A 19,596-nucleotide genomic window follows, 5' to 3' on the forward strand; every position below is an offset into this window, starting at 1 on the left:
GAACTATTCTAAAATACGTAACCTTATCGCTCTATAAGAATTTAATAACTTAATACATCTTTTCTTAGATGAACTAAAGTTAAGACAAGTCTACACATTTTAAATAAAGTATTCTCTGAAGTCCTACACATTTTTAAAAACATTTAAACGTCTAAAACATTTAATAGCGCCCATGGGCGATATTTTACTTAATTAAGATTTCAATAGATCGTTGTAGAAATGGTTTTAATGTTCTAGCAATTTTTTTAGTAAGACTTTTAACTATTTAACAAATTATTAACTAATAATGTACTTCTTAAAAAATTCGACTTTTTAAAATTATTTAGTATTTGAAAAAGAAATTTTAGTTTAATAATATATTACTGAGCCTTGTGGCAGACATTTATTTTTGGTATTTTGTCTTTATAAAGACAGTGGTCATATTTTTTATATTACTGGCTTACTATAAAAAAGCTTAAATGTAAATCTAAATCTTTAAAATATTTTATTTAAAAAAGACATTATTAATATATCTGACTTACTATATAAGAGCTTTAACTAAAATACTTTAAAGGTGTAAAATAGTTAGCAAAATATTTTTAAAAAATTGTTTAAAAGCTTAGTCTAACTTTATCCGAGGTTTAGTTCTAATAAAACAATAGCTTGTATTCATTAAATAGTTTAGACCTATCCATATACTTATGCCCAGCACTGTTTTTGATGAAATTGAGATGGGTTGTAGTCGTAACAAATTGCATTGTTTACAGACAATTGTGTGCTGGCCCAAGCGGCGTATGCGTCATTTGATGAGATGTCCTCCGCTTAACCGATTACGAATTGGGGGATTTATGATGATGCTTAAAGTACAGCTTAGAGATTTGTTCCTTTTTTTCCAACCCCAACAACAGTCAATAGATGATTAACTTCAACTTTAATCCGTTTGCAAATCCATGGTGATGTTTTGTATATATTTAGACAAAGTATCTTTATTATGCTTTGCCTATCTCCTCTCTGCGGCTTGTTTTTTGCCTCTGTCAACTCATCATATGACCATTGTGACCGGCTTGTTTGTGCCCGTGTGTACGTGGTCAGTAGAATAATCACGGCACAATTATTTGTATAACTCATTTAAGTGCTGGCCCAGATGCAGATGACCATGGTTAGGCTTGTGCTGCTCCACTGTTTTACTGGTTGTGTGTGCACTTTTGTTATGTAATTACCGCTGCGGACGAGCTGGGGAGTCGCACTCTGATTCGGATTCTGTTCTCTGGATCCTGATGCAAGCCGGGCGGGCTTGTACGACCAACTGTTACAACTGTTTATGCTGGCGCTAAACAAACAGCCCAAATAGCCGCCCACACACATGGCCAAGGACACAAGGCAGCAATGTGACAGCAGCACTGAAAAGTTAGTTTTCCATTGTAAAATGGATATAAAGTTGTGAAAAAAACAGCATGACAAATTGCATTTCAGTGCCTAAAGGCATTCAGACATGTGTCAAATCGTTTTAACAGTGGCTTTGTATTTAAAATACACTTCATTAAACATTTTTTAGCTGCCAACCTATAATAATTAGGTATTTTATGCAAAACATTATTTAAATTCATTCCATAAATCACTTTTTAAATACTTGCATTTCAGATATTAAACATAAACATAACCTTTTTAATATTTAGTATATTAAAGTCCCATACTTAATTAAAATACACTTGGTACACATCCCACTCATCACTTTTTAATAAATTGCTTTCTGAATCAAAAATGCTTTTAGAAAACTTCATAATATTTGGTATATTAAAGTCGCCCTATTTTAATAAAATACACTTAATGTAATATTTTTTGGGTACTTATAAGTAAGACTTTTTTTAGGCATAACATAATAAAACTTCATCCCGGAAATCACTTTTAAAATATTCGCCATACAAGAATTTTTACATTTTGAATATTACATTCCCTTAATTTCTAACTACACTTCATTTAATATTTTTAATGCACTTATATCTTACACTCGTTGAGGCTTAATATACCTCAAAGCATTTCATAAGTCCCTACAGTGTACATTGTACCCCTTTAAAAACCATTTGTTAAAGGATTAAAAATAGGTTTGGAAATTAGAAATAACATTTTTAATATATTCAATCAAATATCCGTATGGGTTTTAGATGGTTATGATAGTATGTAAATGGATTTTCTTTGCAGAAAATACAAAAGATATTTTCTCGGTGCTCGACCAGTAGTGTCTGTTGTTGTCCTGGCTGGATTTCCTTTAATTTGCGCCCACTACACATGCGAGAATGTCAACAGGCAAGTGCACAAATGCATTTCAACCAGGGGGGATTGGAACGGAGCTTTGCTGTCACTTCCTGCAGGACTGTTTTCAGTTTGTTACGGATTGTGTTTGCCCTGTGCTGATTTGCCACGGATAAGCCGGGGAAAAGTGCGAAAAGCCAGGCTATCTTGATGGGCTCGCTCGGCTTAGAAGATGGTTCTTTTCGGTTTGCATAATAGTGCTCTTAGAAAACAATTTTCGCACAGAAACTAATCGTAATACCAATTACTCGTGCCAAGCAGAACTATTTTTGAACTTGTTTTGGCTTCGTAACTGTTGAAATTTATAGTTTGAACTTGGCCAGTCGTTCTGAGCCGAAGTTGCCGGCTGCCACATAATGTTGTCGTTAATTTTTACGATATTTGCCAAGTTTAATGCATTTTGCCGATGTTTGCGCACAAGTTTAATGATGGCAAGCGCACGGGTGGCCCATCTACTCGACTTCCTGCATATTTCTTCGTTAGACTCCCGAGAAAAGGAAAGGATACGGAAAGGACCGCAAATGTAAACTTGTTGACGGCGCAAAAGGGCAAAATGGGGGGGGCAAATGGTTATCATGAAATGTTTCCAAAGCACTTTAGAGCGAACCGAGGGGGACGTGGGGGGATGACTAGACAACGCTAAGGTTAATGGCATAAAGTTTATCTGCAATTACGATATGGGTTGGCAATCAGCAGTCACAACCACACCGCCCCCCTAGTAAATATTTATAGCTCTATTTTAAAATGCACTTTAATGCACCGAAGACGACGAAGCTCAAGCTCGAGTTGAACGATAATGGCATCGAATGGAGACATTCGGTTTATGTGCAGTTAACTCTCCCACCATCAACATGAAGAAATATTCATGGGCAATCTGATCTCGAGTATTAAATACACATTTTTGTCCCTGGCCATAATTCAATTTGATATTTCTCACCCAAAAACTTGTCACAACAAACAGTCGGGCCCCTCCAGGGCAAATAGAAAATGAAATGAAAATTTCTATTTGTCTACGAGTGAAATCCAATTAATCAAAAATGCGAATTAGATGGGCCGAAAAGGAAGACTTCGTGCACAGCAGCAGACGACATCATATTGCATCAGAACGTAGACAAACGATAATTTATCATTTTAAGGACCAGGAAATACAATTGCCGGGCGGTTACGGGGGTTCGGGGGGTATGGGGTTTGGGTTTTTGGGCTTCCAGTTTCGGGATTTTGAAATTGGAAGCGCAAATGAAAATGTGCAAAAAGGCTTTGCCAGCAGGTGGAAGTGTAGGACATGTCCTGAGCCCTGAGAGCCTGAGAGCCCGGCCAAAGCCGAAAATTCTCGTTACATGCAAACTGGCTCAGCCTCGGGGCTTGTCACTTGAGCTGAGGCTGACACAAACATGTCTGCAAAGGATAGTTGACTAAGGAAAACGGACACTCTTTTGAGGGCCAACTGGAATGGAGATGAAGGAGGGTCCGCCGCTGGTGTTTGTCATGCAAACGATTATAAAATCATCATTTATCACATTATGTCACTCTCCCTCTCGCTGGCAACAGTCCGAGGAGACATTCTAGGCCCTGACCCACAGTGAACTCGCCCTGAACCTGGAGTTTGCCTGAAAATAATGACGTCTCTTGATATATGACAAGATAAAGTGAGCATATGCCGTGACATTTTCATATAAACTTGGTCAGGGTAAAAAATATAATTCAATTTGTAAAGTTTACTGCCTTTGCTAATCCTTAAATGATTGATAATGAAGGTTAATAATATTTCTTAAATTTATTAAAATTCTTAGTACTAGATGCTCCACTTCAGCTTCAGCTCGAGAGCTTAGAATTTTGTAAATTCCAAGTGTGCCCTCGTTCAACACTGTCACATATGACAAACTTTCACAAAAGAAAAACTTTCGCATGACATGGGAATATATATGTGTACGTATCTCCCATTGCACACAGCCCTTAGTGGAGGAGTGGTCCTTGAACTCGTATTCCTATTCGTATTCACAGCGAAACAATGGCGGAGAGAAACTATTTCACATTGTTGGTACAGCGTAGGAAATGCAAACGTCGCACTTAAAATTCTCGAATATCCTTGGGGAACCCTTCAATGACATTAAGTAAAAGTAATTTTCTAACTGCACCACTTTCTTTTTTGTCCTATTTTTTTCGTCATTCACCCATCCTTTCTTTTTCCCATTTTCTGTCTATCTTTCGCTCTGGTTTCTCTTTGCCCAAATGCAACTTTCACTTTTGGGTTCGTGTGACATTAAATTTTACGTGAATTGCTTCATCTTCTACGAGTATTTTTTTGCACCTTGGGTCGGCGCGCGTTTGTCTGTGTTTTCTCAGCTGGAAAACTGAAAATGTTGCCCGCTGGCGGTTGGATAAGTTTTCTGAAAAGGGGGGAAACCGAATTACGTGGGTCGCTTCGGTGCCAGTGTTGGCTAGTGGTATATTATGTTGAAATACTGGTTGACATTTTTTGTTAAGCTTAATGATGATGGAAAAGAGGAAAAAAGGATGTTAATACTTGTGGGGTACTAAAGTATGTTCGAAAAAGCTTAATAAAATAGCAAAGCAAACTTAATCGCTTTAAACGCAGTGTTGGTAATGAAATTTGAAGTACAGTGTTGATAAGTTATATTTGCAGCATGATAATACATTTTATGTTGGTTTGAAATCGAAAAGCCTAAGTTCTTTAGGACTTGGTATTGATTTTTCTGGTGTACAAAACTTGAGTTTTCACTCTACCTATTCCAAATAACTATTTGTTTTGAGCTTTAAATAAAGAACGATACTGGAGAGATAAGAAATCGAAGGTGGCATGGGTGGGAGCGGAACAGTTGAGTAAGCCTGTCAACATGTCAGTTGTGTCCAAAAGCAATTTGTCAACCAGTTGTGATTGGCAGCTAAAGCGAGGCAGTGAGCCACAAACACACATATACAGCCAGAAATCCACACAGATACAAACAAACACTCTCACATAGGCCGGAAATTCGCAGCATAAACAAAATGGTGACACATGAGCCGAAATGCCCGGCGGACTTGTCAGAAGTCAAGACAACCAACTCGGAGAATTCCAGAGAAACTCCCTCCCCTCTGTCCCCAAAAAGTCAAAATTTGATTGCTGTTGCCATAATGCAAAAGTTAGCGCAATCGAAGCGTACACAATTAATATTCAATAATGCACAAATAGATTCAAGCCAATTGTTATTACCTTGCTGGAAACTCAACTTATTATGAAAGCCACTTCGAATCAATATCTTGGGTAATTGCCTGAATTGATGAAATTTATGGTACAAATAGAATTTGTAAAGTAAATTTGTTGATTTAATATATTACACTTGATTGTGAAAGTTCGCCTTGGAATCCTGGTTATACTTATCTCAATTTACAGGTAAAACAAGAAGAAACGCTATAGTCGTAAGCCTCGACTATCAGGTACCCGTTACTCCAGTTAATTGATGGTATTTATGGTATATATAGAATTTGTTAAGTAAATTTGTTGATATAATGTATTAAACTTGATTATGACAAACCGCCTTAAGCTCTGGGTTAAACCTTTCTCAATTTACTGATAAAACAATAAGAAATGCTATAGTCGTGAGCCTTGACTGTGAGATACCCATTACTCTGTAATTTCAATTAAAATAAAATTCCAGGGCATTTTTATTCCCACACTACCGATGCCAGCGCCACCTAGCGGTGGATAGCAATACCACTGACTGTGCCAAAGACTGTTTAATTTAGTTAGTCATAACTTTTCGAATAATAATACTATTTGTACGATTTGTAGCATTTTGATAAGAATTTATCAATTAAATCACTTCCAATTTACAATTAAACACAATTTTTAAAAAGACAGACCTTCTGCATATATTTAAATAAAAGTTCACCCATAAGCAAAATGTTACCTATTTTACAAACTGAGCAAATGTATTATATCCATTAAAAACTCGATCATGTTAATATATTTTAAATATACCATGTAGAGCACATTGGCCAGATAAAGTAAGTGGAAACTAGTAATCAGTTTTAATAGCTACCTATAAAATTGTCATTCTGTCAGCCACCCTGCCCGTCATCCTAGACTATCACCTCATTCTTTGCCAATCTGAATGGACTTCCGGGGACGCACCGTTGCCAAACAATAGAATAGAGCTTTTGAGGTGCAAAGTGCTGGACATAAAAGTGTATGGGGGTTAAATGGAAAGTATCGAAAATATAATTAGAAAGTGGGGGAGAGGGCCATGGATGCTGAGATGCAGAGATTGCATGGCTTGGTCATAGAGGAAATTGAAAATCTTTAGAGTGGAACACATTTCAGAAATTAATTTAAACTTTTCCCACATTTACTCATTAGCAGCAAGTTTTCGGTCATATTTATTAGAAAGCGCCAACTTGCAGCTCAACAAGTTTGCGCGAGCGTGAGCGAGATGGCTGGATGGCAACTAATTTGCCTGTGATTTGTGTGGGAGGCAGTAGCAGCAGCTCCTTGCACACTTTCACCAAGATTTATTCGAGTTGGCCAAAGTAACATAATTTGCAAATAACGGGTATGGGAACGCGAATTCATGGCAGCCGCCATTGTGCAATTGCAAAGTGGCAAAAGGGCAAAATGGCTAAAATGGCGGCCAAGTTAGGCTCGCGTAAAAAAGAAAGTTGCGAATGCAAAAGAGAGAAATGATTTAAAAACTAGGTACTGGCTATAAGGGCATGGGCCTCCTTCAGTCAACAATGACCCCGCCGGCCACTTTTGGCGGAAGTTCGCCGTAAATAACTTTTTTCCACTCTTTTGCCACTTGGAGCGGGACAACAACAATGGCGCTCGGTTGCATTAGCAGCATAAACCAAGACCAGGCTTAGACTCGGCAAAAGTGTTGGCCAAAACCTGCCATTTTCCCCTCTCCATTTCTCACCAGCTTTCTCCTTTCTCCCCAACCCTCCTTTCTTTTTCGGCTGCAAGGCGACCATAAATCATGCACGCGTTGCCTTTTGGTGCTAGTCTGCACTCGTGTGTGTGTGTGATGGAGTAAATTTTAAGCCGATTTCCGGGACATGGCCGAAAGTCCTACTGGCATGTATGTGTGCGTGTGTGTGTCGCATGTTGGCCATCAACGCCATTGCGGTCATAAAGTTCACAATAACAAGGCAAACAAATAAACAGATATCGTGATCCTGTTGTCAAAGTTTATGGGGTCAAAGTTTATAGTAAAGGAAGGCAGCAAGATATCGAAGAGTTCAGTTTCTATAAAATATTTATTGACAGGGGTCGTGGGGTAACACGGAACGAAAAGACAGAGAACAAGACAAATTATACTACGTAGTTCAGTATACCAAAAAGTCAACAAACAAATTATTCATTTATCACGATTTTCTTGTGTTTATTATTTTTTAAAATATTATTTTAATAATTTACATGTTTGTTGGCCACACTGGAGTAATTAAATAAAAATTTGTATTTTTCAGATTTTATTTAATTCTAAAAATTAAAAAAATAAACTGTTTTATTTCCAATATTTTCTGGTCTTTTGATATTTTTTTTAAATATTATTTAAAACTTAAGCAATTTCATGTTGTTCTTTTCAAATTCCGCTTAGCGTACAATATCAAACTTAAGTCTATTTTAGAAATTTCCGTTTTAATACCATTTAAGTATTCAAATAAAATAAATTTTCAAAATTCCCGGAACCCCAAAACCAAAAAATGTTGCACAATAAAACTCCTTAAATTCCTTTTTGATCCCAATCCTCTTACGAATCATGAAAGTCAAATAAATATCACACATACGTCGCGTGGCCATCAGACATGCCAAGAACCATATAATTTTGTCATTTCTACGTCCAATAAACAAGACTCAGACAAGGGTCAGGAAAGCAAAAGGACTGGTTATATCATACGTATGTGGACTCGTACATCCTCTAGATGGGTCATGCGAGGCGGGAAAATAAGAAAAATTTTAATAGAGCACTTAATGCATAAAATATGAGCATAAAAAAGTTGCCAAGCCCGTGCGCAGTCGAAAACCACAACGTTTCGCGAAAAAATGCCATAAACCAAAATAAAAACCGCAAGCAAGTTGCGTGCATCATGGCTTAAACGGCAGGGCCCAAAGGATGTCGGCTGCAGAGGAAGAAGAACAAGAACGCGGGCACAGCTCCAATTTAATTGCGTTCCAAATAGTGTAAATTGAATTTTTAACACCAAGTCACCACTCCTCCTCCGGCGCAGACATGCATAGTTACACGCATGTGAACACGGCGAGAGCCGGAGAGTTGGGTTCTCCGGTCTACGGACTACGGACTTCGGTCCCCGGACTTCCAACTCCCATCTCCCGACTCCGGAGTCCTGTCCAAAAGGCGGGGCTAAGCGGAAATTAAGTTGTTTCACACGCAGCCAGTCAAAAAGCCACAGGAGCGAGTGCGTCAGCAGCAGATTCAGATTCAGAATCAGAGCCACAGCCATTTGCACTGGGCCGCCGACCGAACCGGGGACAGAGTCTGGACGGGATTCCGTTCGCCATCTTGTTATGTGGCGTGTCGTCCGCCATGTTTTATGCCCGCGAGCCGGCAAACAATTCACTATCTTGGGCCCCAGCACGTTCCGCGCCAGCATGTGACGGTCATGTCCGGGTGGGTATAAAAATGGGAAGGAGTCTTTGGTTTTTGGATGTCAGACCAATCATACACTGCCTTGGAAAATTCTTAAAAAAGTAATTAATTTAATATTCCATTAAAATAAATACAGCTAGAAAATATATCAAGATCAAACCTGCAATTTTGACCATTGCATGTTAAATAGATAATGAACAAGGAAGAACGCTATAGTCGAGTACCTCGACTATCAGATACCCGTTACTCAGCTATATGGAGATATGCAAGCAGCAAAGCGAGATTAAAATGCGCCACCTACCGGCGGTATACAGATTTAAGCGTTATGGGCTTTAGAGTGGGCGTGGCAAATTTTTTTTTGGATCAATCGATAGGTATCGACGAGACCAATACATTTCAGTTAAAATTTTTTATCTAGCATGAAAATTGTGGGCGTCACAGGTTTTCGCGGTTTGTGGGCGTTAAAGTGGGCGTGGCAAACTTTTTTTTGGGTCAATCGATAGGTATTGATAAGAACAATACATTTCAGTTAAAATTTTTATTCTAGCATCAAAACTGTAGGAGCCACAGTTTTGGGCGGTTTGTGGGCGTTAGAGTGGGCGTGGCACTGTGCTGAAACAAACTTGCGCTGCGCAGGAATCTCAGGAATCTGCGTGCCTAATCCCAGTATTGTAACTCTCATAGTTTCCGAGATCTCAGCGTTCATACGGACAGACGGACAGACGGACAGACGGACAGACGGACAGACGGACAGACGGACAGACGGACATGGCTAGATCGACTCGGCTAGTGATCCTGATCAAGAATATATATACTTTGTGGGGTCGGAAACGCTTCCTTCTGCCTGTTACATACTTTCCGACGAATCTAGTATACTCTTTTACTCTACGAGTAACGGGTATAAAAATGCAATGGGTTTTTATATACAGCATAGACGCTTGCCAAATTATTAATTTATAGTTTTTGTTTTGAGGTATAACCCTAGGAATTGCCATTCTAAGTAGCCTAGATAGTTTGACCAGTTCCTTAAAAGCGTCCAGACCTCTGAGCACTATCATACAACCCTTTAAAAGAGTGTTAAAAATGAAATCGTTGAAAAAAAGGGTTCGCAGTTCCCTCACTTGACTGGTCGTTTCTCCATTTTCCATCGCCTCTCAGCTCGCTTTATGCAGACAAATGGCCTTTTAAATTGCTTGCGTGTAGCCAGCTGTCTGTCTCGGATGTCTTGGCTGTCTGTCTGGCTTGTCCTATACACCCATTTATACACCCAGCCACCCACTCGTTCCCATTTTCTGGCCTCAACGCATTTACATGATGATTTGATATATGAATCGCTGCCGCACAATCAATCAGCGCCTTCAATGCCGAAGAGCCAAATACCGAGTAGGGCTTAGCTCACATCGATAGCGCTGTAATTGTCTTTGACAATTTGGCAGGCAGTGGGGGGTTATGGCCGCTCGCATGAGGTGTCAAAGGATGTACAAATTAGACTAAGATTTCGATGTTAAGCAGAGTAAGCATTGAATTATCTGTGATTGTGATGGCGTAACTGGAAATGCGTACACGCAAATAAAAAGGTTTGGGTAACATTTACCCATTCGAAACCATACGTAACTAAATAGAAATGTGCATTTTGTTGTTACCTTAGTTACTATTTATTGGTCAAATTGACACAATAGTTATTATATTATATCAATATCAATGAAAAAAAGTTTGCCTCGCCCACTTTAACGCCCACAAACCGTCCACAAACTTAAAAAAATCGTAAATATGAACGCGGATAGAGAATTGGGATCTCAGATTTTGATTCCATTGCCTTGAGCGCAGCGCAAGTTTGTTACGCGAACAAGCGAATCCCACTTTAATGCCCACAAACCGCCCAAATCTGTGGCGCCCACAATTTTCATGCTAGATACAAAAGCATGATCGAGACTGATTCTGGACGCACTCTTTTTTAATGCACCTGGAACATGTATCTAGGAATGCAACCCAGATGGAACCAGGAATGCACCCAGATGCAACAAACAAGACACATTCTGGACGAACACTTTTAGGGTTGCCCCTTAAAAATGCGGAAACCCCATTAGAAAATGTGAAAATCAAAAAAAAAATTAGTTTACCTAGGAATGCACCCAGATGTACCTAGGAATGCACCCAAATGTAACTAGGGTTGCACATCTGGGTGCATTCCTAGGTAAATTAATTTTTTATTTAATTTTGGCATTTTTTAATGGGGTTTTCGCAATTTTTAAGGGGTGCAACCCTAGTTACATTTGGGTGCATTCCTAGGTACATCTGGGTGCATTCCTAGGTAAATTTATTTTTTTTTTAATTTTCGCATTTTTTTAATGCTGTTTTTTCGCCTTTCACATTTTTTAATGGATTCCTAGTTAAATTTATTTTTTTTTAATTTTCGGATTTTTTAATGGGGCTTTCGCAGTTTTTAAGGGGTGCAACCCTAGTTACATTTGGGTGCATTCCTAGGTACATCTGGGTGCATTCCTAGGTAAATTTTTTTTTTTTTTTAATTTTCGCATTTTTTTAATGCTGTTTTTTCGCCTTTCACATTTTTTAATGGATTCCTAGTTAAATTTATTTTTTTTTAATTTTCGGATTTTTTAATGCGGCTTTCGCAGTTTTTAAGGGGTGCAACCCTAGTTACATTTGGGTGCATTCCTAGGTACATCTGGGTGCATTCCTAGTTAAATTTATTTTTTTTTTTAATTTTCCCCTTTTTTTAATGGATTCCTAGTTAAATTTACTTTTTTTTTAACTTTCGCATTTATAAGGGGTGCAACCCTAGGTACATCGGGGTGCAACCCTAGGTACATCTGGGTGCATTCCTAGGTACATCTGGGTGCATTCCTAGTTAAATTAATTTTTTTTAACTTTCGCATTTTTTAATGGGGTTTTCGCATTTTTAAGGGGTGCAACCCTAGTTACATCTGGGTGCATTCCTAGGTACATCTGGGTGCATGCCTAGGTAAATTAATTTTTTTTAAATTTTCGCATTTTTTAATGGGTTTTTTTCGCATTTCGCATTTTTTAATGGATTCCTAGGTAAATTAATTTTTTATTTAATTTCCGGATTTTTTAATGGGGCTTTCGCAATTTTTAAGGGGTGCAACCCTAGTTACATTTGGGTGCATTCCTAGGTACATCTGGGTGCATTCCTAGGTAAATTTTTTTTTTTTAATTTTCGCATTTTTTTAATGCTGTTTTTTTGCCTTTCACATTTTTTAATGGATTCCTAGTTAAATTTATTTTTTTTTTAACTTTCGCATTTATAAGGGGTGCAACCCTAGGTACATCTGGGTGCATTCCTAGGTAAATTTAGTTTTTTTTTTAATTTTTGCATTTTTTAATGGGGTTTACGCATTTATAAGGGGTACAACCCTAGGTACATCGGGGTGCAACCCTAGGTACATCTGGGTGCATTCCTAGGTAAATTATTTTTTTTTAATTTTCGCATTTTTTAATGGGGTTTTTGCCATTTTTAAGGAGTGCAACCGTAGGTACATCGGGGTGCAACCCTAGGTACATCTGGGTGCATTCCTAGGTAAACTAATTTCTTTTTTAAATTTTCACATTTTTAATGGGGTTTTCGCATTTTCAAGGGGTGCAACCCTAGAAGTGTTCGTCCAGAATGTGTCTTGTTTGTTGCATCTGGGTGCATTCTGGACCTAGGACCCATAATTATTTTTTCCGACATTGTCACCTTCAAAAAATCATATAATATATAAACAAAATGATTTTTGAAAAATTCTTTTTGCAGTTACTATTATTTTAGTTTGAAGAAACTTTTTGCATCAAAAGAAGTTTGTCACACCTACTCTAACGCCCATAACGCTTAAATCTGTCTATCTGATATAGGCCTATATGGGCACATATAGTACTAACATGCCTCACAAAAAGAAATGGTTTAAATTAATTTAAGACATCACTTTTTCTTCTTGTCTAAATTATATTAAAGCTTGTCTGTACCCAATTAAATGACATAAATCCCTTTGATACATTGAATGCAATATGCGGTTACTTGTAAATCGCGAGCTAATTGCTACTTATGTGGAGTTCCCATCAAAATTATATCCACCCACAAACCGATTTTCAGCATATTCGAATGGCGACATCAAAAATGCCGTAAACACATAATTATTCCAATTGTATCGCAAATCAGGGCACGGTCAGCGGAGATTGTTAGCCACCCAACCCAGCCACACACAAAACCATCACATCACATCGCATCACATTGAGTGTGGGATGTGGGTAAAATTGCCGTCATCAAATTGGTTGTCAACGGAACCGCAAAATGTTGCACGATTCGCAGGCGGATAGGAAGGAAACCTAATGCTTCCGCTGGAGCTGCCCGAGGCGCAATTCGCCATTCGCAATCCTTCGAAGGACACGCAACTCGGTTGATTAATTGCGAGCGGTAATGTGAGGCGGTACGAAAGGTGGGGTCCTGTTGTCCCGGGACACCAGACCAGATTCCCCCGACCCAGTCGAATAACTAATTCCGGTTGAACGAATTTGCCACTGGCTGCTTGACTGCAAATCAATTGATCTGCTGGCAATTTTTATTTCCTTTTTTTTTGCTGTTGTTTCTCGAGGGGTAATTTAATTTGAGGACCTTGTCCAAGCAAACGTGAAATGCCCGGGGCATTTGGGCGTGCCAACAAGTTAAGGCGTATTAATCGCCATGCGAGGACCCAAGGACAGATCCCCATACTCGAAATTAAAGCAAGCGAAAAGAACAAATCTGAATGCTCTGAAAAATGCCGGAAAACGAAAGCAATTTTCCTCTGTGGGCCTTAAACCCCACCCTTTTTCCCACTCCTTCGGATTTTTTTCATATATATACATTCGTTCGCAGCAAGACTTTTATTGCAGTTGCTGTTGTTGTTAATGGTCAGTTATATGGCATTGTTATATCCAACAATTGCTTTATGTTCAGCGGTTGTAGAAATAAAATAAAGGGCTTCCCACCCACTAAAGGGCAAAGGAAAACAAGAACCAATAAAACAAATAAAATGGGAATAACGCCCATATAACCAAGTCTGCCTGTTATGCCGCTATTAAATAAAGATTAAAACCATAATTTTACTTTTATTTACATAAAATATAAAAGCAGAAAGAGATAGATACCACATTTTTTGGTAAAATGGAAAATATCCATCGAAATACTTAAAAAGGCTTGGTTTTTTATTTAAAGTTCGTTAAAGTTTTTGTAAATGATAACTATGCTGCGAATATGTGGGTCAAATGTTCTTTTGACCTTTTAGCTTTAAACATTTTTAATGGATATTTAAATGACATAACTTGATATAATGTGGGTTAATATAAATTACCACATTTTTTAAAATATCGATTTCTGAAGTACATACATCTTTAATTAAGAGTTCTAGCTATTTTCGTTGGTATTGTGCTGTACATTACTCTGCGGAAATTGTAGATCTGCGGTATATCTCAAATTTTCGTTTGGATTCTTCCCTTTATACTCATGTATGAAGGCTCTCTGTTTTGGGGTTTACCTTTGTTATAGGTAATTTCAAGCCTTTTATCTTCATCATTCATGCCTGCAGTTTCATTCACATTTGGAAACAAGAGCTGAATCATTTTTCGGTAGCACATAATGAAAATCCCAAATTTCCGAAAAACCCCTTGTTAAAAGCCTGAACAATGCCTTTTTGGTTTAAATTTCACAGGGTTTTTCACGTGGTATTCCTTTACAACCCACCCAGGGGTATTCAACATGGCTGGTCAATTTATCAGTTAGTGCTCAAAAATCCTGAATGACATTTTCATTTCAGACAGTCATGACTCGCTGGAATAATGAAATAAAAATGTAAATAATTTAATAAGGGCAAAAAAATAAGGGGTGAAGTTAAACCAATACAGCGCCAAATGGAGCCAACCCACCATCATCCAGCATTATGCATATATCGCGTTTTATACCCATATGCAAATGTATTTATGCATTTTTAATATTGTTTTTCCAAACAAACTTTTTTCATTGCTCTGAAAGCAAATTTGTCTACCCAATTGGCCAAACAGAAAAAATGCAGGAAAATTGGGGGAAAAACTTTTCTCTTATTTGCTTTGTAACGCATTTTCCAGTTAAACAAGGCAATCAATAGAAATGCATGGCCACGAGAAATTATTATAAAGAACAACAGCGGAAATATGGCTGCGGGGTAGGGAAATGGAGAACAGGCTATTGGAAAGCATATTACAAAAGCCGAAAAGTCTCCGGCCCTTTTGGGCCAACATATTAAAATCGCTTTTTGAAATTTCCACTTGACCAAACCAATTAAAATCATAAATTTTCAGCGCCTGTGGTGAAATTTCATTCAAATATAGCAGGACTTTTAGTACTCTTCCTTTTTTTTATGGTTTTGCAATATATGCAGATAAATTCTGGGCGGCAGCCAGTGGGCGGTGAAACAGGAGCTGTGGATATATTTCTGTTTCATATTTTTCCGTTCCGTTGGGCTATTGAGAGCCAGTGGGTATACAACAGGCATTTTAAAATTTCACACGAGTGCGCGAAAAAATTGCAAAAATTTCGAGGAAAGTATGGCTTGTAAGCCGATACTTTAATTCTTATTGAAGATCAAGTGCAATATGTGGACGGTACTCAAAATTCTCCGGAATGCGATGGTTTGTTTGTACCCAAAACAAATAATATAAACAAGTAACTCACGAAAAAGCAGTTTTTTAATTACATTTTTTCCAATATTATCTTTACTAGTAGGTTAATGAAACAAAAATATTGCCAAAAGATATTATGTGCTAAAAAAGGCACATTTTGTCTAGTTGTCATTCTATATTGTGTATGGATAAGATAAAGAGTTATATTTTTTTAGTTAAATGAGTCTTTGGTGACCAAAATCGGTTTATCAGAATTCGAAATAAAAGCATTTTGACTATTTAACTTTATAATAATAACTTTCCTTCAAACTCAACACTACTTTAAAAACAGTACTTTACCTTAACAATGTGCTTCGCTATGATTTTATTATTTATTTGCAAAAATCAATAGGTCAAATGGCCTTGTAAGTGTTTTGCTATAAATATGTGACCTTTAACCGTTAAAGATTGACTATTTACACTCTGTCTCCACTTGTACAACCATATATGTAACATATATACAACTTCCCTTTCGGGCAGTTTGGCCAATACAAATTGTAATAATTGTTTGGAAGATTGTAGCTCTTAAAAATACATTCTCTGTTTTTTTCTCTCGGGGGAGAAATAAAGGACTGCGTGCGTGTGTGTGCGTTCGTGTTTGCTACTTCCGGTTTGACCACTCACACAAGCGTATTGGTCGCCATATTGTTTTCGACATGTGCATGTTTTTGATGTCAAGTGGCCGTCTACTTGAAAACAATTTTCTCTGCGAGTGTATGTGTGTGTGCCAGTGAGTTTGGGACTTTTTTTGCGCTTCGGCCAACGCATTTCTGTTGTCGTCCCTTTGATTGTTCGATTCAGCCCATTTCGTTTCGGTTTGAGCCTTAGTTTCAGCTCCCACTGCCGCTGCCACTGCTGTTATTGTTGTTTTCGGCCCAATTGCGACCATGGCATCCATTTTGTTGACGTCGTTATCAATTAAGCGACACGTTGCGTAGTAGCCCAGGCCACAGTTGGCGTCAATTGACTGAACGAAATGGCCAAAATGGTCAATGGGTCTGTGGGTGGGGGGTAGGCCAAAAGTTGTTGAATTGTGCAGGGGTCAATTGTACCGAGGACGGCACATAAAAACAAGTTGCAGCTAACATGGACTGGCCACTTTCTTCTCCCCCACAGAGTTATTGTCCTCTAAATAGCTGTCTGTTGTGTTTGCAGGAAAATATCACCCCTTAACCAGCGATGACTCAACTCCTTGTAATTGAAGTAAATCTCCGATAATGGCGAATATAATGAGCATGATAAGGCAGCCTCCGATGTTCCCTAGGTTGGACCCCATCTGCTTGTGAAATTTGTAGTCCTTATTTATTTATAAGATCATATAATCACCCAATCTGTTAAACTTAATAATAATATATTTTAGTAACAATACATAAAACTAAAAAATACATTTAAGTTCAAACCATTTTTTAAGAAATTGTGACTATAAAGTATAGTTAAAAATGATGCTATATTTATATTTAATTAGCTGCTTGTTAAGATAATTCCGTGATAGACAGAAATACGTGATAAGATATGAAGATAAGAATTTTTTTAAAATTTGTGATTATAAAGTATAGTTAAAGTGGTATGAATATTATATAAATTTAATAGGCAGCTTGTTATGATTAATTCGTTATAGAAAGATTAAAAGGTTGCTTGTTTAGATAAAATCGTGATAGATAGAAATTCGTGTTAAGATTAAACAATTTTTTATGTTAGTTATTTATTTTGGTACAATAATTATAGTTAATAGACTGCTTGTTAGGATTAATTCCTGAAAAAACCAGATCTTTTCTAAACTTTTTATTAAATTTTAATAATATATTCACCATTTTAAGGCCTGATATTATGGATTCTTCCACATAAATCGCATTTAGGTCCACCTTAAGAACCTAATTTGAGCTGTTAACCATAGTTGGTTGGAAGTGTATCACCAAACACGCACAATTATGCATGTCAAATTAAGTGTAACTACGCCCAAGTAATAGAATCTGTGGGGGTGATAGAAGACAAGGAAGGGTCCTTGCGGGCGGGCCATAAATCTTCAATGTGCTAGCCAGGAGAATCAGCGAGCGGTAACTAATGATGTTCATAATCGGAGTGGCATGTAAAAGGATAATGGCAAAAGGCTGATTAACAAGGAAGGCAGGCCACAACTTCATTTAAGCTCTCCCAGCACACTTGTCTCTGTGTGTGTGTGTGTGCGTTCATGCTTGTGCGAGTGAGCCGGAAGTGTCAGTAGTGGACGCCATTAATTTAGCGGAAATAAACAAACAAAATCAACGGGGAAACAGTAAACCGCAAAAGGGAGTGGGCCAGAAGGGTGGAATGGAGGCTGAAATCTCAGTAGTTGGCATGTGCCTGTGTTTGAACAGGATATGCTCGTGCTCCGCTTATAATTGGAGCATAAAGTGAAGCTGTAAGAGATGTGCAAGGCCGTAAAAAAGGCCAGGAAGTGGTAAGAGCAACAGCAGCAGAACAGAACAGAAACCAAAACCGAATCAGATACAGATACAGAAGAAGGCAGAGGAAAAGAAACAGCAGCAGCAGCAGCAAAGATACATTTAGAGCTTGGCCTCGTTACACACACTCAGCAAAAGAATTCTGGGTTCTCCCCCATAAATAAAATCCCCTCAGCGACTCTATTCCTAGTTTTTGGTTTCTTTTGTAATTTTTTTTTTTAGTTCCTGCTGCCCGCGTAGAGTTAATTTATGACCTACAACAATACACATGCAGAAACACAGATTGCTCCTCCACTTAAGTGTTATAGCCGAAAAGACTTTCCAATGCCATCCTGTGCCGAGTCATGAATTTTAAGTAACTCTCTCTGCTGAATGCCATTGTTTCTGGCCCCTTCCGTTTGCATTCTTTTCACAATTAATGTAAAATTTAATTTGGCCTGGCTTGAGCACACGTTGCGTGTGAAAAGGGATTGGAAAAGGGTCTTAACGTGGCTGCCGCAATAAAAGGGCTTTTCATATAAATATTTTACTTGTCTGCCATGCGAAAACAATTAAGAGCATTTAGGAAATTCCTGTTTGCAATTCAAGATTATGTAAGACAAAGCAGCCAAACTAAGAATGTTTGTTAAAATGCATTAAAGAATTTTTAACATATAACTAATAACTTAGATATTAATTCACTTATAATTATAATTTAAGCAAAAAGAAAAATGTAACTAAGTTTAATTATATTATGATGAGAGTTGAGACAGAAGAACTATTACCAACTTTTGTTATTTTATTTTTTATTTAAAAATTAAATTCGTAGCTAAAAAACATTTTTTCTACACAGAGAAAATTCTGACGTTCTCATCTGAGTTGAAAATGTTCTTAAAAATAGAACGACATTTTTATTTTGAAAATGCTTTTATTTTGCTTGAATTAAGTTGAATTGTGTTGTAGTGTATACTTAAAAGTTGTTAAGTAACCTCAATTTAACTTTCCTTTCCCACCATTTCGTTATAATATTGAGAACATTGATACCAAAATATACAAACAAGGTTTTTAAGAACGAATGTTCTCAATTCAAGAACAATGTTCTTGAATATTTCTCTCTATGTTAGGATATAAATATAGCTATATGAAAATAATTTATTTCAAATGATAAACATATTTGATTACTGGAAATATTTGTTGTTATTTTTCTTGGTCTTTTCTTTAAGTATAATACTACAATTTTCCTTACGATATTGCAGACTTTATTTATTCCAGTACCAACGTTAGGGGAAATTTCCCAGCCGTTTGCAAATCTATAACATTTATTCCAGCCAAGTTATTACTCACATATTTATCAAGTATTTGCTTTGATTCAATTGATTCAATTATTTCATTATGCAATGCAAACACTATTAGCCCTGTCCAGACATTTCATTTATATTACATATTAACTGTAACCGAACCAGAGCCCACTACAAATACGCACAGCAATGTTGGGGAGTCCGTTGAAATCCTGGGCCATATAAACTCACACACTTATAGTAAATTGAATGGGCAATTGTGGTTTTCTATTAAAAAGAGTGGGCTTCTCACGC

This window comes from Drosophila suzukii, chromosome 3 (assembly GCF_043229965.1).
Source record: "Drosophila suzukii chromosome 3, CBGP_Dsuzu_IsoJpt1.0, whole genome shotgun sequence".
In the NCBI taxonomy this organism is placed as follows: domain Eukaryota; kingdom Metazoa; phylum Arthropoda; class Insecta; order Diptera; family Drosophilidae; genus Drosophila; species Drosophila suzukii.